We start from the raw sequence: 26,190 nt of genomic DNA on the forward strand, positions 1-26,190 counted from the left end.
GGGCAGCCGAATGGCAAAGGCTTTGGAACCCTGGAGACCCCCAGCTGACCAAGGGGAGGGGGTCTGAGTTCTCCCTCTGGTGCCAATTGTGCCAGATGTGCAGGGCTGCATGTCTGTCCCAGAGATCGGTGGCTCTGGGTGGGACAGGGCTTTAGCTCAGTGCCCTTGCTGACCCTCCTTCTCTGAGCAGCATCCACCTCCATCCCAGCCTCTCTGGCTGCTTAAGAGCAAGCTTCCTGTCCCTGTGCGGGGGGCTCCTTGGCCTACGAGACACTGCCTTCCAACCCTTATTTATAAGTGTTTGTTGAGCACCTACTGTGTGCCTGGTGCCATTCCAGGCTCTGGGTACCCGGCAAAGAACCTGAGGGACCAGATGCGCCCGCAAAGTCATGGGAGGCGGAAATAAATGCCTTCTGGTACGCAGAGGCAGGAAGAGGCAGACTGAGAGAGCCAGAGGCCCTGTGAGGAGATGATATTGTGGGGGGAGCAGCTGCAAGGCCCCAGGCCCATCTCTTCTCCCCACGCCTCGAGTTCCTCACCTGGAGAATGGGGAGGAAGACACCACGCTTCCGGGAGGGGGGTTGGATCAAAAGGGACACCCTCAGCCCCTAGCCTGGTGTACAGTCAGTGCTCCACAGAGCTCTGGTCATATACTGTCAGCCGGGGGGGCAGGGACAGCCGGCAGGTGCCCGGTCGGGAAGTGCTGGGTACGAGAACACGGGACGAGGTGGGGATGTTTGAACGGGTGGAGCTAGACTGATCTGGATCCTTGCTCCCCTGCCTCCCAGCTGTGGGGCCTGGGCAAGGACGTGCCCTCTGGCCTCGGTTTCCTCGTCCCTGGAGTGGGGTGACCATAGCAGCTACGTGACAGCGCAGCGGCGAGGACGAAAGGAGTTACTGAGCATCAGCAGCAGTGTGTCGAGTAGCATCCATCCTTATCAAAGGGTCTGAAACCCATTTGACCGTTTGTCGAGGCCTCAGCGTTTTGCTAAGATTGGGGCGGGGGGGCTGCGGAGAGGAAGGAGATCCCTGGCTTTCCCTCTGGACGACACCCGTGAGCGGTTCACGGTCCCTTGGGGTAGAGCGGTAGGTCCACACAGAGGCAGGGAGGCAGGCACAGTGCATTATGGGTCTGTTGATTGGCAGGGACCCTTCGGAATGGAAATGAGGCAACATACCCAGAGAGGGTGTGTGAACTTCCTAAGGCGACACAGCAAGCAGGAAGGACTGAGGCCTCAGCCCAGGGCACCTGCTGGCCCTAGCCTGGTCGTAACAGGGGAGAGTGGAGTGGGTCCCAGGGAGAGGAGGGCTCTGCAGTTTTAGCTTCAGGGGAGCCAGAGTGATCGTCCTGCGGTGATTGGGTGCTAATAACATTATGCCTCCCATTTCATTCTTCCCGTGTCCCCAGGGCTCTCTCCAAGGATCTCATAGCCCTTTACATGACAATGCCAACGTTAACTCATAAATCCCCCAGCCTGCTGGGAGGAGAGGTGGGAGGTATGTGCGAGATGCTGAGGAATTAACCTCGATTATTTCCCTCGATTCAGACTTTACAGAGTTGTCAGGCTGGCTCTGGGGTCAGCCCCTTTAGTGCTTGTGGTCAGAGGCCAAGAGGCCTGGAGGGGGCTGATGGGGCCTGCCGAGCACAGTATGTTCTCGACCCAGCTGGCTGTCCACGATTGTGCTTCCTAATTTTCAGGACAGCCCTGTGGGTTCAGGAGCCCATTTTACAGCGGGAGAGACTAAGAGAGGTGCAATCACTCTCAAAAGGTCACACGGCAAGTCAGGAGCAAGGCTTGAATTGAACCCCAGCCACTGCTCTGTCCCCAAGCACAGGATGGGGGCAGGGCTGGGTTTGAGGGCTTGGGTCTGTGAGAGGGGTGTCTGGCCTCCTATCACTGTGCTGTGTGACTCAGGACCATCACTGCCCGTCTCTGAGTGGGACCCCACAACCTGATGCTCTAGGGTCGGGTTCTTAGGTTTAGTGCCTGCTTCCAGATTCAAAGGGATTCCTTTGCCCCAGACTGTTGGAGCAGCCCCTAAGGGGGCTGGCTGAGAGGGGAGGGGGCGCGCTCATATGTGCATCATTCATTCATTGCGCATGCACGTTTTCATCAATTATTCTTTGTGCTCCCACCGTATAGGGTGGAGGTTAATGGAATAGGCTTTGATGCCCGGCTGCTGGGTTCAAAATACTCTCCCCACGCGACCTTGGGTGCTTCTCTCACTGTCCTCATCTGTGGAGGGCACAGTGACAGGCCTCACCAACCAAATAGAGTTGTTCATGATTCATCCCACAGCCTTCCGAGCCTCTGTGCCGAGCCAGGCCTGCTCTCCAGCCTGAAGACGCAGCCGTGAACGGCAGGGACAGGGTGCTGGGCCGCAGGGCCCGTGTGACCTGGTTAGGAGGCGGACGACACACACGCACAGTCTATAGCCACCAGGTGACGGACGCGCTGGCAGGGGCATGAGATGGCGGTGGGGATTAGACCAGATAATCTGCGAGTGGGGCTTGGCACATGGGCAGTGATTAATTAGTGTTAGTGGGGATTTTGATGCGCTGGGCCCTGCCCTGGGAGCTGGGGACATGTGACACGCACGGCGGGGGCATGCGTGACGCTTGGTCAGTGTGACCGTCGGAGCCCGCCTGCCCACTGGGAAGCGAGGCAGAAGCAGCATCTCCTGGTGGTCTGCCTTCTCACCCCACCCTCCGCCTGGCCCCTGGAGGAGGAGGGACATGAACCTGCATGGAGACCAGAGCCTGGATGCCCGGGGGGCACAGGGCCCTGTCTTTGGGCGGGGGGCATGAAGATGTTTTCAGACCCAGGTCCACGAGCCAGGGCTGCAGGGAGAGGAGGAGCCAGCTCCCATTTCACAGACGTGAAAACTGAGGCCCGGTGCGGGGGGTGACAGGACTCTCTCGGGGTCACAAGCTCAGGCCTTGACCGATGCTGAGAGCCGTTGCTGCCCCAGCACGGAGGCCAGGAGAGCTGTGGGGGGGTCTGTGGGAGCCTACCGCCCCCTCCTCTGACGACCCCAGAGAGCCTTAGAGACGTGGGGCTTCAATGCTTTGTGAAAAGGAACGGATCCCAGGCGTCTGTTCAAATGCTTGCAGGGCCCAGGGTTCCATGTGAGGCTGGCTTGGCTCGGAAAGGGAGAGACACAGAGGCTGGGGTCTGGGGGTCTCTGCCTGTTCTAACCCGAAAGGATGGTGGGAAGCGGGGCGTGGGCGTGTCCCATACAAGCCAGCCAGATTTAGCAAATAAAACTGCAGGATGCCCAGTTACATTTAAATTTCAGATAAGCGATGCACCAATTTTTAGTATAAATGTGTCCCCAAGACGGTCCTGTATTTTATGCGGCAGCTCTGGTCCCATGGGTGGAGCAGGAAGGACACCCAGAGCTGTGGAACCTCCACGGGGCCTCGGTTTCCCTGTCTGTACAAGAAGTCTCTTTGCCATGGGGCTGGCCCCGTGGTCGAGTGGTTAAGTTCTCGTGCTCCGCTGCAGGTGGCCCAGTGTTTCGTTGGTTCGAATCCTGGGCGCGGACGTGGCACTGCTCATCAAACCACGCTGAGGCAGCCTCCCACATGCCACAACTAGAAGGACCCACAATGAAGAATATACAACTATGTACCGGGGGGCTTTGGGGAGAAAAAGGAAAAAATAAAATCTTTAAAAAAAAAAAAAAAAGAAGTCTCTTTGCCCAGTGGAGGGTGGGAGCGACTGTTTCCCAGAACCTCTGAGGCTAGGGGATGGGCCGTGCGTCCCGGGCGGAGGCTGTGAGCACCGTCTGCCTTGTCCCCACTCCCGATCTCTTCCCACCTGGGTTCAGACGCTGCGCTGTGGGTGGAGCAGGGACGAGCCGGGCTGCGGAGTCGGCAGCCTTGCATCCATCTGACTCCCGGCTCAGCTCCCTCTGTGTAGAGTCATTCTGCCCCACCCTCAGTTTCCCCATCTGGAAAATGGGAGCAGCCATAAAGCCTGCCCCTCAGGGTTGCTGGGAAGCTCACGTGCAACAGTGGGTGAGAGACACGCTCGTGTTTCAACCGGTGTTGCCGTCTCTGAATGCGCCTGCCAGGGGCAGTGGGAGCTAAGTCCAAGGGGCCGAGGACTCCAGACTCCCAGTCCAGTGCTCACTTACTTGGGACTTCCTCCAAAGAAGGGGAGGATCATTATGGAGTCTTAGCCCTGGAAGACCCTTTTGGGGATTACTACTCCAGTCTCCTCTTTCTCCTGGAAGACGAGGCCCAGAGATGCTGTGTGGCTACCCCAAGGCCACACAGCGAGTTCCTAGCTGACGGGTCTGAAGCTGGGTTGGCTGAATCCCCGTCTGAGAAGTTTGTCCTTCCACAATGTGATGGCTTGAAGTTTAGTTTAAACATTTCTTTCTGGGGGCAAAGGTTTATTCCGTCTGAGTATGGTGGGGAAATGGAAATGGGTCTCAGGGGGTGAGAAACAAGAGGATTGTGGCAACAAAAGGAAACAGAAAGTGTAGGAATGTGTGACCTCCGCACGGTGTCCTCGAAGACTAGTAGATTCCCCACTCCCAACAAGGGACCCAGAGAATAGCATTTAATACTGGACCAGGTGTCCTGTCCAGAAGTCCCTGGATCTGCCACAAGGTTTGCTGTGTGACGTTGGGCAAATGTCTTCCCCAATCTGGGCCTTGATTGGGAAGACTCTTCTCCTCCTTGGTACTCAGGACCACTAAGGCCATCAGTCTTGTCTTCTAGAGAAAGACATTGTGGATATGCTCCCCTCGGCACCTAGGATCCTGAAAATAGATGCGAGAGGCAAGAGGGGCTGTGCTCACTGACCTGCCTGTACAGGTGTTTTCACCGTCCCTCCGTCCCTGTCTCTGTCTCCCGGTCCTTCTCTGTGACTTCTGGTCTTCTCTCTGGCTGCTCTGTCTCTGACTGTCTTTTGTCTCTTTGCCTTCCTCTCTCTCCCCTCTCCCCTCTCCTCCTCTCTCTCTCCCTTTTCCCCTTCCTGTTTCCAGCCCCCTCCCCTCCTTCCCCTTTCCTGCTGAGTCTGTTTGTCCCTGAACCACTTTCCTGCAGGCAGACTCTGGAGAGCCCTGGCTCCAGACCCTGCGGTCCCCCCTTCCCAGCAGACTGCCCGAACGTGATTTACGAGCCAGGCTCCCCCACTTCTCCATCCTGCCGCCTGGGCGGGGCTCCCAGCCATCGAGCGAGCTGGGGGGGACAGGAGTGGGGAGGGGGCAGCTTCCTGGGTCAGCTCGCATTCCCAGCTGTGTGCCCATCAGCGGGGGCAGCAGGCCCGAACCCGGCCGGGGGGCTTTTGACCTGGAGCCAACTTTGGTTCTGGGTTCACGGGGTGAAGTTGCCCCTGAAGCAGCCACAGATGCTCCCCCTTTGTGGGCTCTGCGAACCTCGGGAGCAGGAGGGACCTCGTGGAGGCCGTGGGATTAGGCCAAGTCAGTCATGCACATGTTCATTCATTCATGCCTGCATTCATTCACTCATTCATGCCTGCATTCATTCACTCATTCATGCCTGCATTCATTCACTCATTCATGCCCACATTCATTCACTCATTCATGCCCGCATTCATTCACTCATTCATGCCCACATTCATTCATGCTTATTGGGCCCCTTCTATGTGCCACACACCAGCGGTGGGAGCTGAGGCTACAGTTAGGAGCACGAGATACCAGTCCCTGTTCTTTTTGGAGCTAGCAGTCTGGTGGAGGAGAGAGATTAATCCGATGGTTGCCTAAGAGGATGTTGAATGGGGCCCTTTCAGATCCCGGCCAGGAGAGGAACCGGTGCCTTTCCATGTGGGTTTGACATGGTCTTTGGGGGAGGCATGGCGGAGCCACTCCCTCCTTTCTGAGTGATAACAAATAATAATAAGACCGTTAGCTGAGTGTTTATAAGGACAGTCAGGCAATTACAAACATAATTCCTTCTCCGTGGCCATCACTTTCCATCCCGCTTTCACTGTATGGGGGTCGATGCTAGATGCTCCTCCCCCAGCTGACGTGATGGGGTTCTGGGGGCCCCTCAAAGAGTCCCCAAGGGTGTGCACTCCTCTCAGCTCTTCTTCCTCCTCATCCTCGGAGGTGCTGGTCACCCCCCGGACCCCTAAACCAGGACAGGGAGAGGAACCTTCCCGCACTGCCTCGCCCAGTGCTCTCCCAGCCGCTGGTCCGCATTCAGGGGAGTGGAAGGATCAGAGAGGGGCCCAGGCTCTGCCACGGGAGGATGTGGGGCCAGCGAGGGTCCCCTCTTCGGGCCTCTGTTCTCGCCTGTGAAATGAACCATCAGATCCCGCAGGGCGATCTGGCAGAATTTGCTGGGTCGCAGGAGGCGCTGATGTGAACCGTATTTATGGTCTCGGACCCCCCCTGGAGCAATCGCCACACTCTCGGCCATCATCCGGGCCAACGAAGGGTCCCTCGGAGCTGAGGGGCGGGGCGCGGCTTCAGCTCCCTTCCCTCTGGGACCGAACCTCCCGGCCCGCGCGGCCCTGCCTTCTCGGCAGAGCAATGCTGCCACCCAGTGGCCACCCTGTGCCTTGCTCCTCGGGAAGCCAGGGCTCCGCCAGACGAGGGAGCCCCCAGCGGCGGGTCCACTATCCACCGACCCCGAAGCCCCCCGATAGTTAGGGCGTCAGTGTCTGGCCATTGGAGGGAAATATTGCCTGGGAAAGAGGATCGAGGATGCACGGTCCTTGACCCCAGGGAGAACGACTGGTCCTCAGATCTCGTCGCCTCCTGCCCTTGGGTTTGAGATTCCGGGGGGGTTGGTGGGGCGGGAACAGAGGCCCCAGGCGTGCAGACCTCAGCTGGACCCCAGCTGCTGGATACCTGTCTGTGTCAAAGGCAAGAAGCCCAGTTGTGTGAGTCTGACCCCGTTTCTACTTCTGCCTTCCTACAGTCTAGTCTCTATAGGGCTTCCAGAGTGATCCTTTTAACAGTAAGTCAGACGAGGTCACGACTCCACTCAAAATCCTACAGTGGCTTCTGCTCCACTTACAGTAAAGCCAAAGACAGTGTCGGGGCCCATGACGACCCACTCTGCGCACACTGGCTTCTCAGACCCCACCTGCCCGTTGCTTGCTCCACTCCAGCTACACTGACTGACCTCCTTGCTCCTTAAACAGTCATGCATTCTCCTGCCCCAGTTCCTTTGCACTTGCTGTTCCCTCTGCTTGGAATGCTCTCCCCCTAGATATCCACCTGGCCTGCCCCTTGTGTTTTTCAGCTCTTTGCTTACTTAAATGCCGCTTGCTCGGAGAAGTCCACCCTAACTAAACTAGGAGCCTCCATCGGTCTTCTTCCTCCTTTCCTCCTTTCCCTTCTTTGTGGGACTCATAATATGCTATAAACTTGTATGTTTATGAGAAGACATGGCCTCGGCCTTCGGGAGTTTTCTGGTCTGATGGGGGAGACGTCACTCGGGTCCTTTGAGGATTCCCAGTCTGATGGGGGAGAAACAGCTTCTGCCCTTGGGGGCCTCCTGTTCTGAGAGGAGGCCGATGGCCCCTGTGGGGGGTGGAGCTGGAACCCCTTGTCCACGGCCCCTGGCGTGCAGCCGGCGGGGGGCACAGCTGCTGATGAATGAACAGAGTGCCGACGTGAGCACGTCAGCGTGAGACGGGAGTTCCCATTTCTGCCTGCTGGATGTCACACAAAGGTGACCACAGACCCCCCAAACCCCATCTTCAGAAAACCAGAGTTCAGATAACGCAGACTCAAAGATGACATTCAGGGGCTGCCCACGGTCTCCGCAAAAGCCACGTGGTGAAGGTCACAGCAGCCGGGCACGGGATATAAATGCCTCCACGGCTGGAGGCTGGGAAAACAGAAGCAAAAACACCCTCTTGTCAGCAGGGGGCTTGCCCTGCGGGGGTCCCGTCTCTGTCTCCAGGACAGTGCAGGAACGGCGTCGCCTGTAGGTGACCAGACGGGGAGAGTCCAGCTCTCTCCTCCATCGACAGAGAAAGGGCCGGAAGCCCAGCACTGGGAAGAGAGCAGAGCGGTGCCCACGGGACCCAACGAGGGAAGACGGCGTGAGGCGGGAGTTCACACTGAGCGGAGCCGTCCTTCAGGCCCCAGGACCCCAGCAGCAGTTCCGGCCACCGCAGAGCTCAGAGGATGTTGTTCCGGTGGAGTCCGGCTTGAGGAAACGCGAGATGAGGATGGACTTCAGCCACTAAGATGCCGCGAGCAGGGGACGGTGGCGCGTTGCCTGCGGTTGTTTGGGACGAAAACTAACCGTGTGGGGGAGAGGGACGGCTCGCAGGGGGAGTGACGGTTGTCCTGACGACGTCAGAAATGATACAGCTAAGAAGAGATGGGAGGGGACGGAGAGAGAAGAGCGTGTTTGCCGAGCGCCTCATCCGTGGTAGCCGGGAATCAAAGGACGTTGAGTAAAGGTGACAAGTCAGAAGAGAGAGGAGTAGAAAAAGGTGTAACAGGACACAGGACGCCACCAGGGAAGGAAACTTTAATGCCTGAAACAGGGATGGTGGGGGCGAGCGAGGGCGGATGGCAAGAAGAGCAAGCACCTTAATTTCTCATTTTCTGAGAAATGGCGGACTGAGAATACTCTGCAAAGTTACAGTAACGAACAAAAGTGAAAACTCCTTGTGTAGCAGAAGAACCACATATACAAGCAAAGAGAACAAATCACGTAGTAAAAGGCTTCAAAACTCCATAAAAACAAAAAAAATTATGTAAAATAATGTGACAGAACACAGATATTAGAAATGTCAATAAGTGTAAATGGGCTTAATTTGCCAGTGAAAGAAAAAATCTCCGGGTTGGAATCCACAGGCAGATCCAGCCCTGGGCTCGGTACGGGAGGCAGGCCGGAACCAGGGCCAGAGGGAACGGTTGGAGATAAGAGCTGGGCAAAGACACCAGGCGAACCCACATAAAAATCTCGACGTCTCGTAATCTCAGTATTAGACAATGTGGACTTCAGACCACAAAAAAGTGTTTGATGAGACAAGGAAGGCACTTGGGAATATATGAGTGTGTAATTCACAATGGAAATAATAATAGTTACGGCCATCGATGCTCTAAAGGACACAGTAGATGTGTTTATAAAGGAGAAGTTACGTGAGATACAAGGAGAAACACATTTTGATTCACTTTCCTTATTACGTGCTGGATAAAGGATAGAGAAAATCTTCATAACATGGTTAAGAACCTGCTCACTGCCTGACGCCATGTCACATATGGCGCCCCACTTCTGGTTCCAATTCCCATATTATTGAGGATAACAGACCTAACTCGTATCACAAAAAGACCCTAAAGTACATTGGTTTGAGGTGCACAGATGTCTGCCTCTTCCCCGTGTGGACACTGTGAGGGGGCAGCTGTGCCCCAAAGACGTCTTTGGGGAGCCGGGTCCCACCCAAGTTGCTCTGCCCTCCCCTGGGGCATGGCTGCCGTTTGCATGGTTGACGCTGGGTCACTGTGGGTTCCAGTGGGGGCAGGGGGTGAGGAGGAGGTGCACCCTCTGTGGGGCGAGGAAGAGGCACATCGACTTCCATCACCGGCCACCGGCGAGAACTCAGTGTCGCGGCCTTTCCAGCTGTGAGGGAGGCTGGGAAATGTGGCCTTGCTAAGCGCCCAGGAAGGAGAGAAGAACGGGTTTGAGCAGACAGCCAGGGGAGTGGCAATGAGTGCAGCACTTTAGAAAGCTTCTTGACAGCATCTGCCAGAGGGCGTGTCCTCATGCCCTGTGACCCGGCCACACTGCTCCTGGGAGGGCCTAACAGAGGTGAGCATATATTTGCACCAAAAGACATGGACTAGAACGTTTATAGCAGCACTATCCCTAAACTGGAAAAACCCCCAAATATCCATCAGAAGTAGAACGTTGAACCCACTGTGATAGAGTCACACAGCGGAAAACTATACAGCAATGAAAAAGAGCAAGTGCAGCACGAAAGACCCCACCAACACAGCGGTGAGTGACGGAGGCCAGCCGCTGAAGAGCATGTACGGTCTGATTCAAACTGTAACGTTCAAACCCAGGAAGTGCTCCTGGCCGTGGAAGTGGGGACAGTGGCTCATTTGGGAGGAGGGCGTGGAGAGAGGGGAATTAGGGGGCCTTCTGGGGTTGCTGCTCCTTTTCCGTTTCTCACTCCGGGTGGCACTTGCACGGGGTGTCGTCTTTGTGAAAATTCATTGAGCTGTACCCTTAACGACTTGTGACTTGTCTGCGTACATGTTCTATTTCAGTAAATATTTTAAGGAACTAAACTGCTAAAAGGCAAAACAATGTGAACGAGTGGAAACATACATCATGTTTCAGGAAGGAGATTCAACACCATGACATTTTAATTCTCTCTAAGCTCATTGATAAATTTACATTGATTCTGGAGAAAATGTCAACAGTTTTTGTTGAAGGAGGTACGTTTATCTTACAGTTCATATGAAAAGTTACCCAGGAAGCATAGCCAGGAAGAAAGAGAGCATGGATGGAAAGAACCCACCATATTATGCAGCTTCAATCATTAAAACAACGTGGTTTTGACTCACAAATTCTCAGACAGACGAATGACACAGAACAGGACGTCCAGAAATAAGCATAGATTCAGGTAGGCATTTACTGTTTGATAAAGTTGCCACACCAAACTGTTGAAGAAAAGCTGAATTATTCAATAAGTGGTGCTGGGACAACTGGATATAAAATTCCAGATTTCTACTTTATACGTAAAACAGATTACAAAGGAATCAAAGATTTAAATGTGAAAATGAAACCACAAACGTTTTAGAAGGAAACATGGGAGAATTTCTTTATAACTTTGAAGCTTGGGAACTTTCTAATTATGACTCAAAAATCTAGCAGCTATTGAAAAACATTGACAAATTGGGGCCGGCCCGGTGACGCAGCAGTTAAGTTCGCATGCTCATCTTGGGTGGCCTGGGGTTCGTCGGTTTGGATCCCGGGTGCGGACATGGCACCGCTTATCAAGCCATGCTGTGGTAGATGTCCCACGTATAAAGAAGAGGAAGATGGGCACGGATGTTAGCTCAGGGCCAGTCTTCCTCAGCAAAAAAAAAAAAAGAAAAAAAGAAAAAAGAAGAGGATTGGCAGCAGCTGTTACTCAGGGCCGATCTTCCTCGAAAATAAAAGAACTGACAAATTTAGTGATATAAAAATAAAAAATATTCTGTATGCTGAACAAAATCCCATCCTGAGCAAAGTCAAAAGGCAAATGATAAACTGGGAAAAAATATTTGAAATCACGTCAGAGGCAAAGAGCTAAACTCCCTCCTGAAAACTTACAGAAATTGATGAGAGAAACAACCCAACATGACCACGGGCATGGGATCTGAACAGACGGTTTACAGAAAAAGGGGCCCCAAGGTGCTCCAACACATGAAAAGAAGTTTGGCTCACTCATGGACAGATCAATGCCGACCGAATCCCCAGCCATGTGTCATTTTTCCTCATCAAACTGGTGAAAATCTGGAGGTAAGGTGCCACCGTCTGTTGGTGAGTCTGTGGGAGAAGTAGACCCTGTCCTTCTTGCACACACGTGAAGTGACAACTGTATACAAGGTTATTCATCAGTGCATTGATTATAGTAGCAAACGGCTGGAAACAACCCACGCCCAGCAGTAAGAGATTGGCTATGTTATGGTCCAGCCACACCATGGGGTACCACAGTCAAGAGAAAAAACTAAAGGGAGAGACAGGGTGTTCAATATTTTACATTTTGTGTCAAAAAGGGGATGACCAAGAATCTATATTCTTATGTGCATGGATGTTCAGGAGAAATGCCGGAAAAATCTGTGAGGAACTATGAGCAGTGGTACCCGTGGGGGAGGGGGAGCTGAGAGTCGACAGAGGAGGGACAGACGGGGAGGGAGAGCCTGGACCACGTACATTTCTATGTCCTTTGGTTTTTGAATCGTAGGAATGGATCAGCTATTCAAAAATTAAAATGCAATGAAATTTAAAATAAAACTGCCCAAGGACGCACGTTATGTTTCACACTCTAGTCTCTGTTCTCGAATGCGCCCTCTCTGACACATTTAATACTCCACACCTTGAGAGTGGTTTCTGTCTGGCTCCGCCACCCTCCTCCCACAAGCCGGAGGTTTCCATTGATCCTCTGATCCCAAGGAATCCTCCTGGATTAACCGGGGATCTGGCCGTGGCTGGTCGTGGCTGCTGCTTCTGCTTTCCCTCTCTGCGTCCGTCTCCTGTTCCTCATGCCTCCCCCCATCTCCTTCCCCTGCCCCCATTCCCAGAACCCCGCCCTTTAATTCCCATGGGATACAGACCCCTCATGCCTGCACCTGTCCAGGTAACAGGGTTGCCCATCAGAGGACGTAACACGTTCCCTCTTGGACTGGGGGTGCCGGGACAAAGATGCCTTCCTGTTCCTGCAGGGTATAAAGCAGGATGCCCATAGCTGCTAGCCACCATTTGGGACCACGGGGGCTGCCAGCTTTGGGGGGAAGCCCATACTTCAAAAGGCAAAGAACAAAGATGGAAAGAAACCCGTCTTTTGGTCATATCCCTGAGCTGCTGCTGGATCAAACCTTGCCTGAGCAGACCTAATGCTGGGCTGCACATGCACTGGAGCCAGCGGATTCCCTCTGTGATTTAAGTCAGATTGAGTTGGGTTTCCAGAAAGCATGTCCAGAAGCATCTGGCGTTCTTACCCCTGTTTACAGCTGAAGAACTGGAGCACAGAGCGATCGTGCACATGGGTCCCCCTGTTGGGCCTGGACCAGGCCTGTGCCGAGCTCTGGGCCATGTGGCATTTTACCAACAACGACCACGGCTCTGGCCTGGCCAGTGGGATGCCCTGTGAGAGGCACTTGCCACCAGGCTGAGTCTGGACACAGCTGCGGGGCAGTGCACATGGCCTCAGTTTCCCCTTTCATACTGTGCCTCCTTCAGAACCTTCTAGTTCAGGGGCACCTCTCTGTGCCTCTGGGCTGCTTAACACCAGACTACTTTTTAAAACAGCTTTATTGAGAGATAATTGACACACAGCAAATTGCACATATCTGAACTGTTCCATTTGATAAGTTTTGATATATGTATGTACTTTTGAAACCCTCCCCAGATCATGATAACAAGCACAGTCATTGTCCCTAAAAGTTTCCTGCTGCCCCTTTGTCACCTCCCCCCTCCCAGCCATCCCCCAGGCTGCCACTGATCTGTTTTCTGTCACTATAGATTAGTTTGCATTTTCTAGAATTTATGTCAGTGGAATCATCTGGTCTGTACTCATCTTGTCCAGCTTCTTTCTGTAGCGTAATTATTTTGAAATTCACCCAGGTTGTCGTGTATATTAATAGTTTGCTCCTTTTCGTTGCCGAGTACTATTCCATTATATGGACGTACCACAATTTATCTGTTCCATTCACCTGTCGATGGACCTTTGAGTTGTTTCCAGGTTTGGGCTAGTTAAACAAAGCTTTGAGGAATATGCGTGCACAGGTGTTCATGTGGATATTGCTTTCCTTTCTAGGTAAATATCTAGGACTGGAAAGCCTGGATCATATGGTAGGTGTAAATTTAACTTTTAAGAAAGTGCCAGACTTTTCCAGAGTGGCTGTGCCCTTTTGCATTCCCACCAGCAGCGTCTGAGCGCCCCTGGCCTCCCTCCAGCTCTTCTCCAGCACTTGGTGCGATCAGTCTTTTTAATTGTCGCCATTCTAACCGGTGTCCAGTGGCACCCGCTGTGGTTTTAATTGGTATTTCTCTAATGACTAATGAGGTTGAGCACCTTTTTCATGTTCTTATTTCTCATCTATGTATCTTCTTTGGTAAGTGTCTGTTTAAATCTTTTGCCTGTTTTAAAAATTTAATACCAGGCTAATTTTAACTTGTGGCAGATGGCCAGGACGCCCGTCAACGCTCTGTTCCTCTCCCTGCGGACAACAATCCTTCCGCGTTGCTCTTGCCAACCCGGCCCCCCGCCCGCTCTGCAGATCAATCAGGACTAGAGAAGTTCCTCTCCGTGTGTCTGATGTCCCTCCTTAGTCTTGGGTTCCAGGACACTACGACCTCAGCTTCCATTCTGGCCCCGCCCCCTGTTGCTATGCAACACTGAGCACGTTACTGCCCCTCTCTGAGCTGTAGCTGCTATTTGTGACACAGAGGGATTAGGTTAAGTCATTCCTGAGAAGCTTCCCAGCTTCGCCACTTACTGGCTGTGACCTTGGGCAGGTTCCTTAACCTCTCTGTGCTTCATCTCCCTCATCCTGACATGGGCATGATGGAATGGTAGCCCCGGGCTCACAGGGTTGCTGTGAGGACAGAGGACATGGTACACGGGGGCCCTTAGAGTGGAGAACGAAGTAAGTGCTCAGTAAAACCCGGCTCTTCGCCATCCGTCTAGGGTTCCCCCTCCACTGCCCCACTCCCCGCCTTTGCACGGTCTGCAGCTCACTCCAGGTTGTGAGCTCTTGCGCGGCCATTCCTTCCTCAGGACGCTCGCCATGCACTGCCGGCCAGTCCAGTCTGTTCCTTTGCTCAGAACACGGCGCCGTGTTTGCCTCCCCCGTGGAGCCAGCCGTGATGGACTCCAAACGCTTGTCCAGCCTTCAGCTCGTGTGGTCCAGCCTCCACGTCCCGGGCGTTTCTTTGCCTTTGTCTATTTGTAGCATTGTTTTACTGCTGCTTTTGTCCTGGTGTCCTGCCTCCTCTGAGGCTGAGGCTCCCAGAGGCAGGAGTTGGTTTCCTCCATCTGATGGGGGCTCCCCCAAGGCGGGGGCTGGGCCTCTCCCATCGGCGGGGGCGCTCCTCACGAAGGGCCGTGCCAGCACACCCATCAAGGGCCTCGGCCGGCGCCCAGCACTTGCACACTCTGTTCCCGACGGCATTTGTTAGAGTTTGAGCTGTGTCAGCCCGCTCGGGCCCCAGAGGAGACCCCGGCAGAATCGTGGTCTTGTCTCAGCTCCCCACCTTCCCGCCAGGCCGGGCCAGCTCTGGGCCAGCGAGGGCCGGCCCGGGCGCCTCAGAGCTCCCCAAGGTCAGGGACCGTGCCTGGCAGCAAAGGCAGCTTGGACAGAGGGCCGCAGAGCCAGCGATGAAAGGCTTTCTGATCCCAGGAACAAACCGGGGTATTGACTGGAGGCCGGAGAATGAGAGGCCTCAGCGGGAGCGAAGGCTCTCCCGGGGGTCTAAACGGGTCGGCAGAACTCGGGGTGGGGGCTGCGTGGCAGCCTGAAAGCAGGGATGGGCTCTCCAGGGCCCCAGGGACCCTGCTCAGCTCGCCATGGACCTGGTGGCGTGGGTCAGGCAGCGTCCTGGGCCCCTGCCTCTGTGGAGAGGTGTCTCACACCCACAGACAGCGGGTAGTGGACAAAAATGGGCAGCCCTGGAGAGGGGGCCAGATGCGGGTTCACGTTCCAGGGGTAAGCTGGGATTCCCTGGAAAAGTCAGGCTGAGAACTTTGTTACTGGGAGGGCTTTCGAGATGGTTCCATGCTGCTCTGCTACTCACCAGCTGTGTGACTTTGGACAAGTCACCAAACCTCTCTGAGCTTGTTTCCACATTGTAGTGTGGGAATATTACTACTGCTCACTTAAAAGAGTTAATGTGAGGAATAATAAATATTAGCTACTATTATTGTACACCCTTCTTATTTTACAGATGAGGAGACTGAGGTTCAGAGTGGGCCAGTAACCTGCCCAAATTTGCTCAGCAAGTTAGTGCCAAGTCAAGCGTTGCCCCCAGGTCTCCTGATTCGAAGTCCACAGGAGTAAGAGTTGGGACACGGTTGAGAGGCAGCCTGATGTAGTAAGAGAGCACAGCCACCGGGTCTGGGTACAAATCCTGGCTTTGCCACGCTGTGTGACTTTGGGAAAGTAACTCGACATCTCTGAAGTTCAGTTTCTTTGATTTGGAAATGGGGATCCCGAGAGCCAAACCCCAGGGTCACGAGGATGAAAAGGAAATAGACCAAAAGCCCCGGGCAGTGCTGGGGATGTGGGGGGTGGGGGTGAGTCTGGCTGGAGCTGGGGGCAAAGAAGGCAAAGGAGGGAGGCCACACAGGCAGAATCCCCACCCTGACGGCGGACAGGGAGCCGAGTCCCAAGGTGCAGACGGAGAACTCATGGGGAAGGCTCCCTCCTGCCTCAGGGATCTTGCAAACGCTGGTCCTTCTGCCCAGAACACTCTTTCCTTCCCTCTTCACCTGGTTAACTTTTGCTCCTCCTTCAGGTCTCAGCTCAAGCGCCCCCTCCTCCAGGAAGCCCTCCCTGACTTCCCCAGCCCAGTCAAGGTGTGGGCTCATCCAGTGTTTTCTGCTTCCTCATGGCAAACCAGTTTTATCACTTAATAATGTTGTTGAGTTGTAATTCTATACTTATTTTTTCAATTCTTTGATTAAAGTCTGGCTCTGGCGCCTGGCTGTAGGCACGGCCGGGTCCTCGACAGACCCCAGCAAGCAGGTTCTGCAGGTGAACAAGCAGCGCCACCCGAAGGCGCGGGGAGGCGATTTTTTGAGGCACATGAATGCAATTTTTGAAGTCGTGTATTTAGCTTTCATTTAAAGGGCGTCGGGAAGAAACACACCTGGCACATCAGACTCGGGATTTTGCAGAAATTATTGCCTAGGACGAAGCTGAGTAAAACCGCAAGTCGATGGAGTTAATCACAGCCTGGGAGGGATGCGGACGCAGGGAACCCCGGTGCCAGGCGGGTCTGAGGCTGCGTTTAGAAGCTGGGCCACGTCCAGCCAGTGGAGAGTCTGCCAGCGGACTCAAGGGGGCGCCAGGGCCCCACCTGTCGCAGGTGTGCGCTGAGCGGCTCCTTCTTGGGCCGGGGGTCGCCCAGGGGTGGGTGCAGAGCCTTACCAGACCCTAGGGGTGGGCATGGGGACCCTTCTCTTGTCACCCCGGGACATCCCTGCATCGTCCCTCTGCAGGGGCCTGGACGGGGTCCCCAGTTCGGGTGTGACCGGGGAACAGCAGGCTGGACCCAGTGGGAACAGAAGCCTAGCAGCGCCGTGGGTACTGAGTGGAAAGACCTGAGTTCAAAGCCCGGCTCAGCCACACACCAGCTGTGTGACCTTGGGCAAGCGGCTTAACCTTCCTGTGCCTTGAGTTCCTCCCCTGTGAGTCAGGGAAAACAATACACCTCTCCTAAATCTGTCGGGTGTGTTAAATTAGCGGGAGCTTGGAACTGTGCCTGGGGTGGGGACAGTGCTGTCGCCTCAGGGCGCAGGGCTCCTCGGTAAGGAGTGGGTGGAGAGGAGATGCCCGAGGGAAGGCAGGTCGCACAGGGCTGTCTGGATCCCGGTCCCACCTGCAGTGGGTCCCTGTAACAAGTGTGCCAGAGCCACGCTAGCGGGGGATGACGTCGGGTGGCCTCGTTGGCGCACACACAGCGGTGCCATGTGACGCCGTTTATCTGTCCGTGCACCAAGGGCTGGGGACCACAGGTGGCTCAGAGGACAGGGGTGGGGCACCGATTCAGGGTCCTCGGGTGCGACCCCTCGGTGTCTGACCTTCAGTTTGTCCATCTGTCAGATGGGGGCTGTGATGCTGACCTTATGCGGACGCTGTGAGGGTCACGGGTCATGCCTGGCACCTAGTAGTTGCCCCCAGATGTAAATTTCCTTCCCTCGTTCCCTCCTGTGGGCCCCCCACCCCAGGGGGCTTCCTCAGAGAGTGAGGAAGGGCAGATGGAGCCATGGGGCGGGAGTCGGGGCCACAGGCTGACCCCTCGGGGCTCGAGGGGAAGGGGGAAGGGCCCGGGAGTCCAGTGGTGCCCCCGCTCAGCGACAGCCCACAGCTGGTTGCCTCTTCCCCCAGGAAGGCCATCCATTCTCAGCTAAAGGAGGCGGGGGCGTGTGCCATGACCAAGGCGTTTTATGAGTTTATAAACTGATGAGGACACGGCAGCGCTGAGCTCCGGGCCATTAACAGGCCATCAATTCACGCTCCAGCTCGCTTTATGGGGTGCTGGGCAGGCAGGTGTCAGCCCCCTTAACTGCCCTCTGCCGGGGGCCCCCGAGCTCGTCTCTGGCGGCTTCTGGACACCAGCAGCGCCACTCACTGTGGAGCCACCCCGGGCTGCCCCCTCCCTGAGCGAGGTGGGGGCGAGACTTTGGTTCTCAGCCCCTGTTGACGCGACTTTAAAGTGGGAGTCGTCACGCCCGCCTCTCAGAGGGCCGGAGAAACTGGGGTAAAGCAAGCACCCGGCCGTCAGGGAGTCCCGTGGGTGCTCCCGCTTCCGGGCACGTCCAGCTTCTGCCCGCTTCTCCCCATCTACCCCTGGGCCAGCCTGGCCTCAGCCACCGTTGTCTTGCGCCCACATACTGGGCAGCCTCCCCACTGGTCTCTCTGCTTCCCCCCTACAAGTCTGCTCCCCATGCAGCAGCCAGAGGGGGCTTTTTTTTTTTTTTTTTTTTTTCCTTAAAGATTTTATTTTTTCCTTTTTCTCCCCAAAGCCCCCCGGTACATAGTTGTGTATTCTTCGTTGTGGGTTCTTCTAGTTGTGGCATGTGGGACGCTGCCTCAGCGTGGTCTGATGAGCAGTGCCATGTCCGCGCCCGGGATTCGAACTGATGAAACACTGGGCCGCTTGCAGCGGAGCGCGCGAACTTAACCACTCGGCCACGGGGCCAGCCCCCAGAGGGGGCTTTTTAAAATGTGAGTCAGCTCCTGGTACAGCTCTGCTCAGCACCCTGTGGTGGCCCCAGCATGATCCAGAGTCCTGACAAGGCCCTGTCTCCTCTACTTCCTCCCTGTTCCAGCCATGCTGGCCTTCTTGCTGTTCTGAAACATGGCAACTCCTTCCTGCCTCAGGGCCTTTGCACAGGCCGTCCCTGCTCCGCATATCTGAGTGGATCATCCCCTCATCTCCTTCAAGGCTTTGCTAGATGACACTTTCCAACGAGGCCCACCAAGACCACTTTATTGAAAATCAAAATTATCGTAGCAGTATCAATACCCTTTCCCCATTTGGTTTTTCTGTAGCACTTATCATCTATTACATAATTTATTTATTTATTATTGTTATTTTAAATTTCTTCTTTTCTTGCTATAAAATTGGCTCTGCAAGGGCAGAGATCTTTGTTTTCGCTATTGTTTTTTCCAAGTGCTCTGAAAAGCGCCCAGCACACAGGAGGTGCTCAGGAACACCCGCCGAATGCAGTGTGGAAAGTTCCTAGCATGGTCACTGTCGAGAAGCGGTGGCAGCGGTCCCTGTGAATCCCGAGGGACGGGATGATTTTGAGTGGAGCCACAGAGCCTGATTCTCTGAAGCCATGTGTCCATGATGACAGCTCCCGTGTATGTTAACTGGTCTGTGCGGGTGGCTGCCAGGCAAAGGCGTCCGTGACGCACAGAGGCCACTTCCCAGTGGTCCAGAGGTAGGCCTGTGCCTCAGTGACCCCGACAGGCCGTCCTTCCCTGCTGCCTGGCAGCAGTTCAGAGCTGCACAGAGGGGAAAGCCAGGTCCCGAGGATTCAGGAGGCTCTCGGGGCTGAGGGGGCAGACCCAGCCCGTAGCCTGAGCGGAGGGCAGGCCGCCGGAGCTCCTGAGCCCTGAGACCAGCCTGCCACTCTGTCCGAATCAGGCTCAGCCTCGGACGTCGGTGCCTGGGGTTGGGGTGCAGGGAAGGGCTGGGGTGCCTTAAAGGGGCTGCACACACTTGGGGACATAGCTGGTATGTGGGGCCCAGGAAGGCTAGGGGACTTGCCCACGGTCACACACCTGGAATTGAGGGCGTCTGCTCTGGTCTAGGCCTGTCTGGGTCCGAGGGCTGTTCCCATCGAGTTCCTTGTAGAGGTGTGGGAACCAGCCCAGCACACGGCCCCGGGGGGTCCGGGAAATCTGTGTGAAGGACCAATAGTTGGAGAGTGTGGGCTGGTCAGATGTGGCTTCGTCTTTGTCCAGGGCGCCAGAGGCACCTTCCTGAGACCCGCGGGCTCTGGTTAGCTCAGATGTGAGGAACGAGGCCCGGGAGCTGAAAACCCGGCTTCTGTCCCCAGGCGTTCAGGGAGCTTTGCCCAGAGGTGGAGTGTGTGTTGAGCGAAGACTCACGTCTATCCCGGCCCCTGTGGAGGGGAGCTAGAGAGGGTGAGGATGGCTCTGTGCACCTCGTCCCCTTAGCTGAGGACCCAGCCCGCTTCAGAAGGCGTGACTTTCCCAGGCTGAGAGAGGTTCAGCCAGTTTCCTGTAGACACACAGCCAAATGTGGACAATGATAGTGATGGTGATGATGGTGATAATGATGGAGATGATGATGGTGATAATGATAGTGATGAGGATGATGATGATGGATGGTGGTGGTGAATCATCAGTGATGACGCTGGTGATGCTGACAAGATGATGATGGAGATGATGGTGATGATGATGAAGATGATGGTAGAGATGATGACGTCTAGGAGGGTGAGGAGGAGGAGGATGGTGATGGTGATGTTGCTGCTGGTGGGGCTAACGGTGATGATGATGGTGATGGTGGTGCTGGCAGTGATGATGATATGATGATGGAGGTGATGATAAGGAAGTTGATGGCGATGGTGGTGACGATAATGCTAGTAATGCTGGTGATGCGATGATAATGACCTTTTGTTTTATGCTTGCTATGTGGATTTGAATCCTGTCTCTTCTTACCAGCTGAGGACTTTGGGCAAGTCACTTATCCTCTCTATGCCTCAGTTTCCTCACTGTGTACCGTGAGTGTTCATTTGGGAAACCTGCTGCCCCCTCGGTAAAATTGAGTGTCTCGGGTGGCCGCAGTGAGGTTCGATCAGATGGTGTGTGCAGAGCGCTGGGCGGGCTGCTTGGCCCCGGGCACGTGCTCCATACTTGTTGGTGATTAGTGGGTTTTGGGAACTCAGCGCTTTGCACACATCATCTCATGTGATGCCCACAACCACTCTGGGCATTGTTACCCCACGGAAACTGGGGCTTAGAGAGGCCAAGTGATAAACCCAGGGTCACACAGCTGCTGGGGGGTGAAGCTCTGATTTGGTGATTTATTTCCGCATAATAAGATGACCAAAACTTAGCGACTCAAAACAACCACCATAATTTGGTGTCTCTCCTGACTGGGGGCTGGCTGGGCTCTGTCGGGTGGTTCTGCCCCACCGGTGCCAGCCGGAGTGCAGTTGTGTGCAAGCTGTGCTGGGGCTGGGTGTCCAAGGCTGTCCCCTCCCATGGGAGGAGTCCTTGCTGATTCAGGCTGAGCAGGGGCTGTCGGCGGGAGCACCTTGGTTTTGTTCCACGCAGCCTCTTTACCAGGTGAGGTGGCAACCAGCTTCTGGGGCGGGTTCCAGGAAGCCAGGACGAAGCTGCAAACTTCTTACAGCCCAGCCTTGGGACTTACACGGTGTGACTTATGCTTTCTGTTGGTCAAAGCAAGTCCAGGGATGGCCAGAGTCAAGGGGAGAGAAATAGACTCCACGTCTGCACGGCAGGAGCACCAAGGACTTGCCATTTGTAATCCACCCCAGAGGGACTGGAGCCCTGTGTTCTCCTGGGCCCCACACTGGCCGGCTTCCGCTCTCTCCCAGGATCTCTTTCTGAGAGTGTGTGTGGGAGGGGGGGTGTAGAAGGAAGGAGGGCAAGCCTCTCTCTCTTCCTCTGGCCCCGTCACTATCTTCCCCCTCCCTGGTCCCTTATTCCCCCATATTCTGGTTGTTGACATGGCCCCATCCCTGGAGCAACTAACCGCCAAGTCAGGGACCTGGAGCTGGAGACCAGAGCCAGTGACCACCAGGGGGCAGCAGAGCCAAAGGCTTGGGCGCAGCGGGGTCCCCGGCACAGGGCGCCTGTCAGGTGGGGCGGCCGGGGCGGGCAGAGGCTGGCGGAGGAGGGGACCCATGTTTGCCAGACTTTGCACACTCCCAGCCTTTCATCCAGAGCTTGATGCTGCTCCCCACCCTCCCCGCGTTAGGGGGTGTCCCGAGGGTGGGTCAGGAGATGAGTGCCAGTCCTGTCTGTCTGCAGGCCTCTGGGAACTCAGTTTCCCCATTTGTACCGAGAGGTGGTGGAACGATGAGGTTCTGATCTGTGCTGGTCTCAGGCCGCTGAGGGAAGGCGAGGCTGCCCGGCTCCACCCCCCACCCCGGCCCCGGGGTGTGCCCCTGCCTCCCTCTGTTATATATGGGATCTTAAAACCAGGAAAGCCTGGCCGAGCACCCTCAGGCCCCCAGGAGGCCTGCCCCTGCAGGATCGAACCCCCCAGCCAGCAGGCCCGGGAAGGCCCGTGTTCCCCCGAGGCGGGACGGAGGCCCTGAATTTAAGCAGAGGCCTCTCCCTTCTCTCCCTGTCTCTGCCCAGGGGACCCCGCCTGCTCTCTGAGGAGACCCTGGGCCTCAGCAGACAGGGGAGGGCAGGCTGCCGCCTGCGGAAGGAGGCCTCAGAGCCCATGGGGGCACACTGGCAGGAAGGGGCCTACCCGCCATCCAGGCTTCCATTTCCGGGAAAGATGTTTCTAGGGAAGAAAAATGAGGGGGGTGGGTGGGTAGGAGATTTGACTCAGCTCAACAGCTTTGGGAACTTGTTCCGGCCCCGGGTGGGTCCGAGTTCCCGCACTTCTGTCCACTGTGCCTCTCATCGCCTGGCCTCGTGCTTCGTCGTGTGTCTGGGAGCGTCCTGCGTGTGCAGTCCAGGGTCTCTCTACCCCAGGGCCCAGCTTGGCACCTGGCAGGTGGCTGGTTATATACCAGCACTCATGTGTGCCAGGCTCCTCGGTCCGTTGCTCGCTGTGTTGACCCCTTCTCCCAAGGGAGCCACCACTGCTGTCCCCGTTTGCAGACAGGTGAACCAGGCCAGAGAACTAGGCAAAGGTAGGATTTGAACCCAGGTCCACGAGGGCAATCATTTGCCACTTCCCAGTGAGTGGAAGTTGAGTGAATGAATGGGTGCCCCAGCCTGGGACCTCGGAGTCTGGCGAAGGCTGGAGACAGGGCAGAGGAAGTGGAGTCAGATTTGTGGGCACAGCCTCTCCCTGCTGCAGGGCTCCCCGGGGAAGGAGTCTGAAGGAGGGCTTCCTGGAGGAGGAGGGCTTCCCCCACGCTGGAGGATGGTGAGCTCTTGGAGCACAAGAGGGAGCAGAAACGGCCTCCTATGGACCACATGGGCATGCGGGGGCGAGGAGGACAAGGAGATGAAGGGGTGGGCGGGTGGCGCTGTGCTGGGGTTGGACGGGCAGCTTTGATGGCAGATACATCTGACTGGGTCACTTGCTAGCTCTGCAGCCTTAGGCAAGTTATTTAACCTTGCTGAGCTTTTGTTTTCTCATCTATAAAATGGGCACACAAGTCTCTCTTGCTTAGGGGTGTATCAGGATCGAATGGGATGCAGCATGTAAAGGCTGGTGCAGGGGCGAGAACTCTGAGCCTCTTTGTCCTGGCGGAGTCCTCGTTCCATCTCTGCTGGACCTCAGTACTCAGCTGTGCGCTTTGGTTTCTCTGCAGAGTGGGAAGGGTGGGGCCTGAGCCTGCAGGACGGTGAGCGCCACCCCGAAGACCTCTGATCACAGGGGCCGACTGGGGTCAGGGCTGCATCATAACCTACCCCCCTGCCTCCTCTGGGGGTCTCCCACCTCCACCCAAGCTGCTGCCGGGAGGGACCGGCTTGCAGCAGACCTGACAGCCTCTCCCTTGAGTTCTCCCAGAGGCCAGGACATTGCGGAAGCGAGCCCCAGTGATATTTGCATCGTCATTTGCATTTCATTTGCACGCACCAGTTTATACTGCACCATCTCTTCCCAAGCAAGGTCCCCTAGAGGCGGCCTGGCACGGAGGGTGAATGACACAGCACGGCGGCTCCAAGTCCTGGGTTCAGATGCTTGTCCTCTGAGCTTCGATTCCCTTGTCTGCAAATGGGAAGAACTCCTACATCCTTTACGTTGAGCCATTCTCTCATTCAGCAAATATTTATTGAGTTTCTCTCATGAGGCAGGTGCACAGCTATGCCCTGGGGACCCGGTGTGATGAGGGGGGTGGGCCCTGGGCCCTGCTCTCACGGAGCTCAAATGCTGGGGGGCGGAGTCAGACAATGAACAAGTCAACTGATCTATAAATCAGAAAACTGCGGCTCAGAAGATGTGCTAGAAGGAAAGAAACAGGTGCAACGGGCAAGCCTGGCCCTCAGCAATGCTAGCTTGAGATCCCGTCCCTGGACCAGGCTGGGAGCGGGTGGCTGAGCCGTAGACCTGTCAACCCACAAGAGGCCGACCCCGGTCCCCATGCCCGTCCTGCCTGCAGCATCCAGAGGCAGTAGAGCGCAATGGTTAAGGGCTCAGCTTTGGAATCACTGGACATCTGCTTCAGATCTGGACTCTGCCCCTTTCAGGCCGGGGATTCTGGCCGTGGACGGACACAGCCTCTCAGAGCCCGCATCCATGTCCTCCCTCAGCATGCAGTGCCCGGCGTCCAACAGGCAGTAATAATAATGGGTGCTGCCCCGCCGTCATTCCTCAGGCCACCCTGTTGGGCCAGTCATCTCAGTCATTGTGTCTGGCTCCCGGGGTGGCACTGCGGCAGGGGAAGCAGAGCAAATTCAGGGAGGCGCTCACTCTCGGGGGCCAGCCCTGCACCCGCACGGCTGGAGAGTGAGCCCCTCTTTAAATTTCACACCCCAGGGGCCTCCCTTGCTCACCCTCGTCCCAGGATAACTTTTTTACCAAGATAACAGTGACCCCCACCTGCTGATATCTGTTGTGTGCCAGATGCCCAGTGACAAGGGTTGAACACACGTTAGCCTCTCACAGTGATGCCCAGCGTGGGGCACTCCTGTCCCCACTGCACAGGTGAGGAGACTGAGGCCCAGAGGGGAGAAAGGACGTGTCCGGGTTACATGGCGGGAGGATGGAGGCACTGGGACCTGGCTTTACCCCAAACGTGGAGGACCTGCCCTTGACACAGTGGGAACCCTGGTGGCTGCAGGGGGCAGGGAGCGAAGATGCTGAGGTCCCCTGAGGATGCCCAGGAGCTTTCCATCTCAGGGTATCAGATTGGATGGTTGACCGAACATTATCTGCTGCCGGTTCGTTCCCCCACCACCCCCACCACCCCGTGACAGAGGAGGGGCTGAGATGACCTCACCTTTTTTTTTTTTTTTTTGAGGAAGATTAGCCCTAAGCTAACCTCTGCCGCCAATCCTCCTCTTTCTGCTGAGGAAGACTGGCCCTGAGCTAACATCTGTGCCCATATTCCTCTGCTTTATATGTGGGATGCCTACCACAGCATGGCTTGCCAAGCGGTGCCATGTCCGCACCCGGGATCCGAACCGGCGAACCCCGGGCTGCTGAAGCGGAACATGTGCACTTAACCGCTGCGCCACCGGGCCGGCCCCGGCCTCACCTGTTTTATAGGTGAGGGAACCAAGACCCTGGGAGGGTCTGCTGAGGTCACACGGCCAGCCAGCGACAGGAGGGCCCCCACGTGCGTGGCCTGGGACCCCGCTCCTCCCCTGCCAAAGCTTCTCTCACCCAGAGGGGCTGGAGCCCAGCTGGCCCTGTCTCTCCGGCTCCAGCCAGCCTCTCGCCTCTCGGTAGGTAACACAGGGCTCGGTCGGTAACTCAGGGCTCAGCTCGGGACACTTCCAGTCTCTGCCAGGGAGTGGGAACGACTCGCCGGAACCCTCGTCTTCCAGGGTTCAGAGAGAAATAAAAATAGATGGGGGCGGGGGAGAGTTATCCTCTCCTTCCTCGTGTCATCCCAGCAGCCGGGCTTCGCTGAGTTCCTCATCCATCACGTTGTCACCAGGCTCTGGCGGGTGGCTGGCTGTGGGGCGCCTGTCCCTGGCCTCGAGAAGGTTGTGGAAGTGATAGAAGGGGCCAGCTCCCGCGTTGACCAGAGGTGGGCTGAGGGGTGCGGGAGGGAGGTCCTGCCTGTGGGGTCCAGAAACACGCAGCCGGCCTTTGAGGCTTTGGTCGGCAACTTCCCACCTGCGCGTTAACAGCCACTCAGAGGCACCAGGGCTGTTCTCATTCATTCACTCACTCATTCATTCACTCACTCACTCATTCATTATTCACTCACTCATTCGTTCATTCACCCACTCACTCATTCCCTCACTCATTCATTCACTCACTCACTCATTATTCACTCACTCATTCGTTCATTCACCCACTCACTCATTCACTCATTCATTCATTCACTCACTCATTCATTCTTTCACTCCCTCATTCACTCACTCATTCATTCATTCACTCATTCATTCATTCACTCATTCGTTCACTCATTATCAGGAGCTCAATTAACTCCT

The 26,190-nt window shown here is 55.8% G+C and overlaps 1 long non-coding RNA gene across 1 annotated transcript in view; it reads left to right on the top strand.

Moving 5' to 3' along the window:
• The first annotated feature begins 14,140 nt into the window (after positions 1 to 14,140).
• The window catches only part of LOC138919996 (uncharacterized), a 30,456-nt gene continuing 18,406 nt past the window's right edge, over positions 14,141 to 26,190 (top strand). The window contains exon 1 of the long non-coding RNA XR_011430582.1: positions 14,141 to 14,313. This is a non-coding gene — a long non-coding RNA (uncharacterized lncRNA). The remainder of the gene's footprint in view (positions 14,314 to 26,190) is intronic.

This window comes from Equus caballus, chromosome 2 (assembly GCF_041296265.1).
Source record: "Equus caballus isolate H_3958 breed thoroughbred chromosome 2, TB-T2T, whole genome shotgun sequence".
Taxonomy (NCBI): Eukaryota; Metazoa; Chordata; class Mammalia; order Perissodactyla; family Equidae; genus Equus; species Equus caballus.